The 13,362-nt window shown below is 52.0% G+C and overlaps 1 long non-coding RNA gene across 1 annotated transcript; it reads left to right on the top strand.

Annotated features, from left to right (window-relative positions):
* The first annotated feature begins 1 nt into the window (after position 1).
* LOC110343420 lies at positions 2 to 7,673 on the top strand. The gene is made up of 3 exons (XR_002385690.2): positions 2 to 430; positions 1,161 to 1,377; positions 7,273 to 7,673. It is a non-coding gene; the product is annotated as an uncharacterized LOC110343420 (long non-coding RNA).
* The last annotated feature ends 5,689 nt before the right edge of the window (positions 7,674 to 13,362 follow it).

Here is a 13,362-nt window from a genome sequence, read left to right as displayed (position 1 = left end):
CTGCCCATCAACTTGTGGTGCGCACCTAGAGCGGGCTCCCCGCGGGCCGCGCCAAGCCCCACCCCTCCTATGCTGCCCAATGAGAGGCTCGAGTTTACGTCTTGGACCCTCCCACGGACGACGGAGGCCTCGCTGGGCCACGCCCCCAACTTTCCCCAGCGCCTGCCGTGGTGTCTGAGTGGTAGAGCAGCCGGGCCCCTCGCCCGCCTGCTGGGCTCCCGCCTGTGAGCCGCCGTGTGTAGACGGAGGAGGGGGTTGGTGTTGGAAAGGCGGGGGCCTGGCCAGCTCGTTTGCACACCGCCCCCTGACAGAACCTTCTAGTGCCTTCCAGCGTCTGGGGTGACCCGACTCCCACCCCGGGAAGCAGGAATCCCACCCTTACGGAAAAGCCATCAATGAGGAAGGCTCTGTCCCTGAGACGGAACAGGATGTGAGGAGATCCCGCCAAGCTGGTGACTGGGGGAGGGGCTGCTTCCAGGACCTTCACGGGCTTCTCTAGAGCTGAAAAGTTTCCAGTTTGGCTGCCCACAATGAGGCTATATGACACGAGACACTGATACTGCAAGCGTAGTTGGCATGATAAATATGTTATGTATTTGTGACATATATAATAAATTATGTATATTTGTAATAGATATAAGTATATGCTTTGTTTGGGTTTGGGGTTTGTTTTTTTTGTTTTTGTTTTGTTTTGTTTTGGTTCTTCGAAACAGGGTTTCTCTGTGTAGAACTCTTTATGTAGACCAGGCTGGCCCTGGTCTCACAGAGTGCTGGGATTAAAGACATGCACCACCACCAGGCCACACTCACCACGCTGGTCTGTCTCCCCAAGGCTGCTCCCCTGTGTCGGGTCCAATCTCTCAAGGTAGTCTCCAGTTGCAGGATCAGGATCCCGCATGAGACTCTCCAGCCGCAGGGTGGGTCAAGGTGGTGTCTCTCCAGCGTCTCCGGCAGTCCTGAAGATGCGCGGAGCAGAGCTGCCGTCCTTGCTTATCTTGAAGGAGTGGAGTCCTGGGTGACTCTCCAGCCTTGGGTGTAGTGGGGTTCCTGACTAAGCTGTTCTTGTTCTTTTTTTTGGTTTTTCGAGGCAGGGTTTCTCTGTATTGAACTAAGCTGTTCTTATTTGTCTAAAACGCATTTTTTTCCTATTCTCATCACAGATGAGAGATGATGGGCCTGTACTCTGAGTTCCATCCAGACAGCGGCTCTGCACCCCCAAGTTCCACGAGGTCAGCATCACAGGCCCTGAAGCTCGGATGGCAATTCTGGGGTCTCACAGCAGCAGAGCCAAGTGGGAGAGGTGTGCCACTGGTCCCCATGTTGTCACCAAGGGTTACTGGTCTGTATAAGCTTGGAGATTGGGAGTAGTGTGAGCAGGTGAGTGGGCGTGAGTGCGTGAGTGGTGGAGGGGAAGTGCGTGAGTGGTGGAGGGGAAGTGCGTGAGTGGGTGACTGAGTGGTGTGAGTGGGTGTGAGTAGGCGTGAGTAGGTGTGAGTGGGTGACTGAGTGGGCGTGAGTGGTGTGAGTGGGTGTGAGTGGGCGTGAGTGGGTGACTGAGTGGTGTGAGTGGGCGTGAGTGGGTGTGAGTGGGTGACTGAGTGGCGTGAGTGGGCGTGAGTGGGTGTGAGTGGGTGACTGAGTGGCGTGAGTGGGTGTGAGTGGGCGTGAGTGGGTGTGAGTAGGTGTGAGTGGGTGACTGAGTGGTGTGAGTGGGTGACTGAGTGGTGTGAGTGGGTGACTGAGTGGTGTGAGTGGGTGTGAGTGGTGTGAGTGGGTGTGAGTAGGCGTGAGTGGGTGTGAGTAGGCGTGAGTGGGTGACTGAGTGGTGGAGGTCTGGGATGGGCAGGCCTCTCAACAAGGCTGGTTGTATGGGTTCACAATTTGGCAGCAAGACAGAAACAGTGAGAACCAGAAATGGTAATGCAAGGAATTAGTTAGCCCAGTCACCAACTAACTTGCTAGCTAACCAACTATTAACCCATCCATCTAGCCACCTGTTGTTCATGGTTTAGCCAACTTGCCAGCTGACCCCCTCATTATTAGCGCATTCCTCCATTAACCAGTTAACTTGGTCCCTAGTTAAGACAGTCACCTGTTAAGCCATTCACCGGTTACTCTTGTCTTCAATAAACAGATCTGTCAGGACTGGGCCCAGGGTAACCTAGACCTTGACCCCAGTTCTAAGTTTCCTGTGCCTCTTCTTGTTGGGGTCCTCTGAAGGCTCCTTGACATCCAGTGGCCCTCTTGCCCCTTGTGAACTGAATCTCCCACACCGGGGCTGGCACCTTGAGCACATTGTAATTGGGCATCTGTAGAACTTGGGCAGGGGACACAGGGCAGAGCAGGTGGACATTGTAACTCCATTAACACGGTCGCGGAGCAGTCTGGGTTCCCAGTGAGATCCCTTTATGGCTGAATTACAGAGTCTTGGATGTAGGGAACATCGATGCCACCTCAGTGCAGAGACAGAATGTCTGCAGTTGGAAGCTCACCGGATGAGCCGTTCAGGACTCCAGCTTAGACTGAGTTCATGACTCACTGTACATTCTCACCCTGGGGAGATGGCTCAGTGGGCAGAATGCCAGCTGTGCAAATGAGTGTGGTGATGTTTTGTTTATGAGCTAACAGATAAAGCTTGCCTGAAGATCAGAGTGCAAAGCCAGCCACACGAGGCCAGGCAGTGGTGGCCACACCTTTAATCCCAGCACTCAGGAGACAGAGGCAGAAGGATCTCTGTGAGTTCAAGGCCACCCCAGGCTACATGAAATTGATTCAGTCTAAAAGAGAAACAGACATCACACAAAGATGATCCCAGCACTAAGGAGGTAGAGACAGGAATGATGTGGCTAGAAGAGAGAGAAATGTAAGGCAGGAGGAGACAGGAGAGGGTGCAGTCTGAGAAGCAGTGCAGTCTAAGCAGTGTGAGGATGCAGTGTGAGGATGCAGTGTGAGAAGCAGTGCAGTCTGAGGATGCAGAGTGAGGATGCAGTGTGAGGATGCAGTGCAGTGTGAGGATGCAGTGTGAGGACGCAGTGTGAGGACTCAGTGTGAGGATGCAGTGTGAGGACGCAGTGTGAGGATGCAGAGTGAGGATGCAGTGCAGTGTGAGGATGCAGTGTGAGAATGCAGTGTGAGGATGCAGTGCAGTGTGAGGATGCAGTCTGAGGATGCAGAGTGAGGATGCAGAGTGAGGATGCAGTGCAGTGTGAGGATGCAGAGTGAGGATGCAGTGCAGTGTGAGGATGCAGAGTGAAGGTGCAGTGTGAGGATGCAGAGTAAGGATGCAGTGTGAGGATGCAGTCTGAGGATGCAGTCTGAGGATGCAGAGTGAGGATGCAGTGCAGAGTGAGGATGCAGAGTGAGGATGCAGAGTGAGGATGCAGTGTGAGGATGCAGAGTGAGGATGCAGAGTGAGGATGCAGAGTGAGGATACAGTGCAGTGTGAGGATGCAGTGTGAGGATGCAGTGCAGAGTGAGGATGCAGTGCAGAGTGAGGATGCAGAGTGAGGATGCAGAGTGAGGATGCAGTCTGAGGATGCAGTGCAGTCTGAGGATGCAGTGTGAGGATGCACTGTGAGGACAGGGTCGCCCCTTTAGTCTGAGCATTGGTAGAGATGAGAACTCTCTAGTGCCTGGCTACTTTGCTTCTCCTGATGTTCAGCATTCACTCCAATATCTGACTCTGAGTTTTTATTAATAAGAACAATTAGGCAGGGTGGTTGTGGTGCAGCCGTTAGTCCCAGAACTCGGGAGGCAGAGACAGGTGGATCTCTGTGAGTTCAAGGCCAGCCTGGTCTACAGAGCGAGTTCCAGGACAGCCAGGACTACACAGAGAAACCCTGTCTCAAAGAAAAATAAGAGAACAATTAGAATTCGTGCTGCACAACCCGGGCGTTGGAGGCGCACGCCTTTAATCCCAGCACTCAAGACGCAGAGGCAGATGGATCTCTGTGAGTTTGAGGCCAGGCTGGACCGACAGCCTCCAAAATAATACAGAGAAACCCTGTCTTGTAAAACCAAAAAAAAAAAAAAAGAATTTGTGCCACACCTGAATTCGATCCCCGGAACTCATGGCAAAGGCCAGATGTGATGCAGCTTCTAGACCCATCTCTGGAGAGACCAAGAAAGGCAATGCCTGGAGCTAGTTAACTGGCCCACCTAGGCTGATGGGGTGCTCCACAATGAGTGGGAGACAATATCTTCAAACATGGGGTAGGGAGAATATTGGGAATGACACAAGATTGACTTCTGACCTCCATGTACATGGGTGTATGTACACACACACACGCACACGCACACGCACATGCACACACACACACAGACAGAGCTGAGGGCCTGGAGTGATAGAGCTATGGTTAATAGTGGATACTGCTCTTGCAGAAGACCTGAGTTTGGTTCTCAGCATGCACATCAGGCAGCCAACAGCTCCAGGGTATCTGATGCCCCCTTTTGACCTCCATGGGCAGCTGCAGGCACATGGTACACACACACATTCACAGGCACACATACACACATACACAGTCAACACAGGCACTAGTCACATGCTCTCGCACACATACACGAATATCCAGACATACACAAAGCCAAAATAGGAGAAACACCCGCTTGGCCACCTATGGGGTCTCAGAGACTAGAGCCGCAGGGGCACAGCACACATTGGTTCCTCCCGCATCTTGGCTTTAGTCTGCCAAACGCTTTCTCCAAATTTAGTCCCACAGAGCTAGAAATTCTCCTGGAGTCACCTTGGTCTGGAAAAGGGCCAGCTCAATCGCTGCAGCCAGGGTTCAAGGTCAGACATTCCCCTAGCATGCCTGTTGAGTTCAAGGTCATTGTTAGCTACTTAGTTAAGCTTGAGGCCAACCTGGGCTAATTTAAGTTCTGTCTCAAAATAGAACTTAATAATAGTACAATCATACAATAAAAAACCCTTAGTTGTCTTTGGCTGGTAAGCCTTGGGGTGCTTGTTATCAACCTTGGCCAGCCTAGGCCGCACAGACGGGCTCCTTCTTACATGGATTCAGTGTAATCACTTCTTACCAGTGCTTACACTGGTCTGAAGTCTCCTGGCTCCCAGGCCACTGGCCTGCTGCAGGTGCCCCTGAGTGTCACTCATTCTGCTATGATAGAAGATAGAGAAGGGAATTAATTTCACCAGCTGGCTTCAGAATTCATTTTCTGAGATGCAACCGGGCTTGTTTAGGAAAATGCCTTAATTAGTCCTGGGGGTGGTGAGGGAGGCCCGGAGGACATAAGATGAAAAGGACCCGCAAAGACACAGCCAGCATCCTCACACAAGAACACAGCTCTGAGAGGCGGGAACCAGAGATCAAGAGCCAGGGACAGATGGGGTGTCACACGACCTTCAGTGTGGCAGCCTCAGGCCCTGGGGCTGCAGCGTGGGGACTGTGAGACTTTGTCTGAGCTGTTCAGAAAGGAGGCAAACACAGACAGGATCCCAGGATCCGGTGGCCTGCCAGAGCCAGCCCAGCGTGACCCCCACAGATATTTGACACATGCCTGTCTCCCACATGGTGGCTATTCAAAAGTCCTGAGTTCATGAGGCCCTGCAGGAGCAGGGGACAGGTGACTAAAACACAAAAGTCTACTTCAGGAGCTTGGGGGAGGGCGGGTGCCCTGTGGCTCCTGTTGCCTTCCACTGTTTAATGCTGGGGTGACAACCATCCCACCATGCCTGGGTTACATGGGGCCAGGATGCCCCAGGGCGTAGTGCAGGTTCATGAGCCCAGGCATGCCCTTCTTTTTGTTTGCGATGGGTGTATGTGTATGTTCCATTCATTTTTCCAGAAAATGTCTCATGTAACCCAGATTAACCCTGAATTGCTGACTCTCTTGCCTCAGCAGTGCTGGGACCACAGCCATGGGCTGCCATGCATAGCTCTTGGTGATAGTGTGTGTGTGTGTGTGTGTGTGTGTGTGTGTGTGTGTGCAGTTATGGGGTGGTTGCTAATTTTGAGACAGGGTCTCACTATATAGGCCAGGTTGGCCTCAAACGCACACCTTCATATTGTATTGACTACACTGGACCTGCAGTAATTGTCCTACTGGAAGAAATAAAACAAATAATTGAGCATGGTGGTGCACGCCTTTAATCCCAGCACTGGGGAAGCAGAGGCAGGCGGATCACTGTGAGTTCGAGGCCAGCCTGGGCTACAGAGCGAGTTCCAGGACAGCCTCCAAAACAATACAGAGAAACCCTGTCTCGAAAAACCAAAAGATAAATAAATAAATAAAATAAAAGACATGAGGGGTACATAAGCAGCTGTCTCACCTGCTGGGGTCCCCACTGCTCAGTGCTTCTCCATGAGAGGGGGAATATGAAAAGGCTTGGTGGCCTAAAAGATCTCTAACACTAGCCACATCTTAAGAGCTGTAGGGAAGGTCGGGAGTGGCTGTCTTATGCTCCCAGCCTGTCTCAGCCATCCTCCTGCCCTTCCCTCCATCATGTCCTGAAGGGTCACATAAGATGTTTAGCCTCTGTTCACCCGGCATTTGAAGACCACTGAGCAATCCAGTGTGCGAACCAACTGTGGGGTTCAACATGCATGTCATTCCTCATGTGACTTAGAACATAGTGATGCCAGTCAATGATTTATTATATCTCCAAGACCTTTTTTTTCCCCGATACAGGGTTTCTCTCTATGGCTTTGGGGCCTGTCCTGGAACTTACAGAGATCCGCCTGTCTCTGCATACCGAGTGCTGGGACTAAAGGCGTGTGCCACCACTGCCACCACTGTCCTACCCCAAGGACATGTTTAAGGGCACCTCAACTTTGGTGCCCCACCCAAGTTTCAGCTCAAGCAGAGGTCATTGACACTGTCCTGGAAATGACATAGTGACAAGTCACAGAGAGAAACTGACTCTCTCATTGTCCCAAATACCAAGAAATTGATCAGACGGTGCACTCTGGGGTGCAGGCCCCAGGACCTGAGGAAGGGTTTGCTGATCCTTGGATCTGCGGGCTCCAGGCATCACTTGGCGGGTGACCAACTGTGTGATGTCACTAATCTATGAAGTGAGGGTGCTACACTCTAAATAATTATCTCTACAAAGTCATGGGGACTGTTTTTGGTTGTCCATTTGACTACATCTGGAATTATCTAAAATCCAAAATTGAGGCGCACACCTGTGAGGGATTTTTTTGTTTGTTTGTTTTTGGGTAATTTGAAGTGGTAAGATCCCCTTCTAATTCAGATTTTGGAGGTAGGAAGACATACCTTTAATCCAGATCTTCTGTTGTTGTTGTTTTTCAGGACAAGGTTTCTCTGTGTAGCTCTGGATGTCCTGGAACTCACTCTGTAGCCCAGGCTGGCGTCAAACTCACAGAGATCCGCCTGCCTCTGCCTCCAAGAGTGCTGGGATTAAAGGCGTGCCCAGCACCGCCCGGCTCTCTGGACCATGCTTTCTGCTGGAAGCCTGTACAGGGATGTGGAGAAGAAAGAGCCTGATTGGCCTGACCTTGCTTACACATTCCTCCGCTGGCTTTGGAGCCTGCGTCGTCTCTGGAGTCCTGCATGTCCTGAAGATCAACTGAGACATCCAGCCCCCTGGACTGAGCAAATGCTGGATCCTTGGGCCTTCCATTCGTAACCAGCCATTGTTGGATTAGCTGGACCGCAGCCTCTAAGTTACTCTAATAAATCTCTTTTCTATATATGTAGACAAATTCATTCTATAAATTCTGTTATGGAGCCGGGTGTAGGTGGCACACGCCTTTAATCCCAGCACTTGGGAGGCAGAGGCAGGTGGATCTCTGTGAGTTCGAGGCCAGCCTGGTCTACAAGAGCTAGTTCCAGGACAGTCTCCAAAGCCACAGAGAAACCCTGTCTCAAAAAACAAAAAACAAAACAAACAAAAAAAAAGAACCCTGACCAAGACAGAAATATTTCAAAATACAGTCGCATTCAGGACTGGCAAGATGGCTCAGTAGATAGAGGGTCAGCCACATTTGAGGACCAGCGATTGGAGGAAGAATGTCGGTGGGCAGTCACAGCACACTCCTTTAACCCAGCACACTACTCTGTCCCACAGGAAAACAAATCCCAGCACTCAGGCGGCAGGGGCAGGTGGATCTCTGTGAGTTCAAGGCCAGCCTGGTCTACAGAGCGAGTTCCAGGACACCACCAAAGCCACAGAGAAACCCTGTCTCGGAAAAACCAAAACAAGAAAAGGAATTATACATGTAGACAGCAATAAAGGCAATACCCTCATCTCACCAATCCTACTGCGTGTTTGCAATGCACCTGTGCTAGCTGAGGCAGATCCCAGCTTGGCCGTGATTCTAACAAAGGCCTGTTGAAACACCCCGCATGAGCCAAGCCCCCCCCCCCCCGGTGTGTGTGTGTGTGTGTGTGTGTGTGTCTGTGTGTGTGTGTGCGCGCGCGCACGCGCGCGACTGCAGGAGGACCAGACGGGGACCCAGCGTTGGGCACGAGAGGGACACTCAGAAAATGACCCTGGCCACCAAGTCTCCCTCTGGTTCTGGAAGTGCGGTCTGATGGAGTACAGCCCTGTCAGGCCCCCAGCCCCAGCAGCTCCTCAGAGACAACAGCACAGTCAAGGGTTAGGCCCCTCCAGCTCCCACCCCTTTCCCTTTGATTTATTTTTTTTAAGTCTTTCATTTTAACTATTAGGCAATTCTGGGAGTGTCATTTACATTTCAAAAAAACACAAAAACCCTCTCCGGCTAGGATTTGTTTTTCATTTTTTCCTGCTGCCTTGTTCTTCCCTGAGACGTCCCCATCTACTGTCCCTGTGTTTCCTTCAAGGTCCCCTACCGCACCAGCTCCCGCGGTCCCTGTGTGTTGGAAGTTCCCTCCAGGCACCCTCCACCTCCAGCCAGGCCTCGCCTCTTCTGTCTTCCCCAAAAGCTCCAAGTGACTTTCCACGACAGCATCAGTTTGGAAAACACGAAATTCTCAGTCACCCCAAATCCCAATTGCATTCTACAAGAAAATACACTAGATAGCACAGTTTTTCTATTTTCTGTTTTTTGTGGTGCTTTTTTTTTTTTAAGTGAAAACCTTGTTCAGTGTTGAAAAGCAACAGCACCAAGCCTCTTCCACTCTTGATTTTGAGACAGCCTTCCACTATGTTGCCCAGGATGATCTTGAACTAGTCCACCTAAGAATCCCCAGTGAGGAGGTGGGGCGTGGTCAGGGTGCAGCCCTGCCTACAGTCTCCACCCCCCCGTGAGGATGTGGGGCGTGGTCAGGGTGCAGCCCCGCCTACAGTCCCCCCCCCCGTGAGGATGTGGGGCGTGGTCAGGGGGCAGCCCCGCCTAGAGTCCCCCGTGAGGGGCTTGTGCCCCACTCCCTGAGCTGGAGAGGCAGGCAAGGTCTCAGCAGGACTCTGGGTTGAGAGAAGGAGCTAAATTTCCCTAAAATGGTGCCAGCAAAGATGGCATATGCTGGGCGGCCCCTCCCACCTCTGCTCCCCTGGTGTGTGACCCCCCAACATACGGGGTTTGGGATCTTCCCCCTAAGGAGCTCAGCATGTTGGCTGCACCTTTCTCCATATCCTGTTTCCCCAAATCTAAGATCCTGGGCAGGATGCTTTTCTCTTTTTTAAGTACAGCACAGCTGTAAGGTTTAGTAAACACCGCTCTAGCTTTCTGCCCTGCCCCCTTTTGCTCTGCTGTTTTCACGTGGCTTTTGCTTGTTTGTTTGTTTTTCTTTTTTGGAACAGCTTTCCGTGTAATCCTGACTTTCCTGGAACTCACTCTGTAGACCAGGCTGGCCTCGAACTCACAGAGGTCCACCTGCCTCTGCCTCCCGAGAGTAAGGATTAAAGGTGTGCGCCACCAACGCCCGGTTTGAGGACTTTAATTTTTAGTTTAAACAAATATAGAGAAACCATCAGGTCTCCAGGCACGGTGGCGCATGTCTGTATTTCCAGCACTCGGGAGGCAGAGGCAGGTGGATCTCTGTGAGTTCGAGGCCAGCCTGGTCTACAGAGTGAGTTCCAGGACAGCCAGGACACAGAGAGAAACAAAACAAACAAGAACATTTGTTGTTCTTCCTGAAGACCAGGGTTCATTTCGCAGCACCCACAGAGTGGCTCACAACAGTCTGAACTCCAGTTGCATGGGTCCCGATGCCTTCTCTGGCCTCCAAAGACCCCAGGTGTGTCCATAGTGCACAGACAGACAGACTTGCATACATACATACATTTAAAAAATACATACATCTGAGAAAATAAAACCGCTTCACTGTCCAAACAAAGGCATGCAAAACCTTCCCTCTTCACCCCACCCCATCCTTCTGGCCCCTGCAAGTAAGCAGGCCTGGGTGACAGTCTGGGACCTGTTAGGTAAGTCCCACACTCTTCTGAGCCATGATAAAATATTGCACCCCAATGCAGGCAGTCCTGTCTGTCCCCTAGGCTGACCCCAGCTTCATTTGGAAACGTTTCCATTCCTACTTCCCAGCAAATGACAGGTTTGAGCCCCACTCTGTTGTGGGGAGGGGGAGAGGTTCCCTGGTGTGGTGAGAAAAGCTTGCAGAACTCCCAGGGCGGTGGAAGCCTCTTCCTTCCCGCCTGGCCAGCCCCACCAGAGGAACCCCACAGTTATAAGTCCTATGACCGGGACAGGCCAGCATCCCTAGCACTCGGAGGTGGAGACAGAAGAATCCCGAGTTCAAGATCACCCTTGGTTACAAAGGGAACTCAAGGACACTGTGAAGACAAAAGAATAGGAAAATAAAATGTGAAGAATGGGTGAAAGGAAGCAGGCCGGAGACAGGCTGGAAGAAAATGAGATGCTCAGTGGCCGAAGGCACAGGGCCCCAAGCCCAGCAACCTGGGTTCTGTCCAGGACCCATGCCGCAGAAGCTGTCCTCTGACCTCCGCGTGTACACCAAATCAAATAAGAGTAAGGTGCATGGTGGCACACATCCGTCAGTGTCTGTTACGAGGACACATGGCAGGGAGACGGCAGCCCCTGCCAAGGCCAGCAGCGCCCTCCCGCCAGGTCCCACCATGACAGCGGTACACACACCTGGGGACTGGAGGGGATCCAGATGGGTGGCTAGGGCTCCCCCAGGCCCCCAGCCAGGCAGTGGGCTGGTCATCAACGTCACAGCCCAGACATCAGATCTCTGCCCCAAGCCAGGGTTGGCCCAGGCCTCTGCTGGGTGACAGGACAGAAGGGACCCGGAGAGTCTCGAGAGGCCTCCCGGGGCCAACAGGTATGTAATGCCTATCACGAGGGGGTCATTGCAGTCTGATGCACCCCAGCAATTAGCCGATGAGCAATGGATCATTGATTGCTGCTGGAGCGCCTCTGAGCGGCCTCATCCATCTCCTGGCCTGCGGCCTGATTATGCATTCTCTGCGGGAGAGGACAGCGGACTGCAGGCCTCCTGTTTTATTCATGGAGCCCGGCTCCCTGGAACCATTACCGGTTTTTAGCAGGGAAGCCTAGGCCTGCATGTGCTGGGTGCAAAGAGGCAGTCCCCTGCCGCGCACACCGCAGAGGCTGGAAATGTGTATAAACACCGTGTAGGCCTGGCAACCACACACAACTCTAGGGTCTCGTGGAACACAGGACAAACCCTGGAAACTTCCAGAAAGAGTTCCAAGTGAGCAGTAAGATATATATATGTTTAAGACAGGATTTCTCTGTGTAGCCTTGTCTGTCTTGGAACTCTCTCTGTAGCCCAGGCTGACGTCGAACTCACAGAGATCCGCCAGTGATGGTGCTTGTGTTAAAGACACGCACCATCACTGCCTGGCAAATATAAGATTATTTTATATTCAAAATAGTAGTTAAGAACCCTGGCTGCTCTCAGAAGGTCAGAATTTGGTTTCCAGCACTCAGGGCTCACAACCACCTGTAACTCCAGCCTCTGTGGTTCTGACGTCATCCATTGTCCTCCAAGGGCACAGAACACTCACACACAAAATATAAATAAATAATTTTAATATGTATGCGACACGTGCCTTGATTCCTTATATATCTGGTGGAAATAAACTCCACATTGGTCGAGTGTGGTGGTGCATGCTTTTGTGTTTTGTGCTTGTTTATTTTGTTTTTGTTTTTGTTTCCCTGTGTAGCCCAGTGTGACCTGGAATTTGTTCTGTAGACCTTGAACTCAGACATCCGCCTGCCTCTGCCTCCTGAGTGCTGGGACTAAAGGTGTGCGCCACCACTGCCCCGAGGTGCCACATGCTTTTAATCTCAGCACACAGGAGAGGCAGGGGACAATGGAAACTAGTTCGGTGTACAGATTGAGGCTAGCCTGATTTACAGAGTGACAGTGTCTCAAACAACAGCATCGCTTCTGGTCACAGCTCAGAAGGCTCTTGGTGGAGGAAAGGGCAGGCAGCCTGCAGAAGAGAGGCCCCACCACACCCTCCTCCTCCAGCCCAGCTGTCAGATGCACACGGGTCAAGTGTGACCGCTCCCTGGTGAGAGCTGTCACCCCGCCTTGTGGAGGGCGGGTGGGTAGAAGGAAAGCTTACCCAACTGAGAACACAAAACCCCAACAAAGACAGCCTGCCTGGAGGAGGCTCAGCCCGTTTCCATGGTTGCCTAGAAGCAGACCGAGGACAACAGGGGCGAGGAGGGCAGAAAACACGGGTGGACAGGCGACATTGTGCCCCCAGTCTGAGCGTCCAAGAGTGTCTGCAGCAGGTGTCAGTCTGACTGGGGAGACTCCAAATCCGCAGAAAAACTCAAGGAGTCTTTTGTGAGCTCCTTCCCCTTGTCCCCTTGGCTCACCACAGCCCCTCCCTGGCTCCTGGGGCCATCCAACCCCAACATACATCTACATGGGGACTTTGCAGGAAAGTTTCCCAAAGCTGGACAGGGTCAGTCTGGGACTTACAAGTTTCTGCCACCCCTAAAAGGCACTTGGAAGAAAACCCCTCAGACTACCTTGTTTCTGTCCCTTAAACAGGACCAAAAAGTCAGCGAAAAAGACACACAAGGTTCCAGGTAGGAAATAGGGAACGAAATACACACACCGTGCAGCTGGAGTGGACAGAAAGAAAACAACACCGCAACTACAACTCCCTGGAAACCAAATATCTCAAATTGTTTAAATACCCACAAACTTCTAGGTCTGACAAATCAGACAAGAATCCAGGTTATCCCAGCACAACTCTGTGAGCTTTGGCACTCCAGACTCCCAGGGTGCTGTCCCGAAGGTCCCAAAGAGTCACCAGTATCCTAGACCCGCATTGTAGGAACTGTCCCCAACAGAGAGGTCGCCAGGAACCTCCAGGACACGTGTAAGTGCAGCATTCCACAACAGGTTTCACAAGGCCAGGGAGAGGAAGAGGGTGGCCTCTGTAGTCACAGAGCTGAGAAGCGCTGGTCTAGCAAGCACGAAAGCCTG

The sequence above is a fragment of the Mesocricetus auratus genome, unplaced genomic scaffold (assembly GCF_017639785.1).
Source record: "Mesocricetus auratus isolate SY011 unplaced genomic scaffold, BCM_Maur_2.0 Super-Scaffold_100676, whole genome shotgun sequence".
Taxonomy (NCBI): Eukaryota; Metazoa; Chordata; class Mammalia; order Rodentia; family Cricetidae; genus Mesocricetus; species Mesocricetus auratus.
Note: the sequence above shows the minus strand (reverse complement) of the source record. Positions and strands in the feature narration are given on the sequence as shown.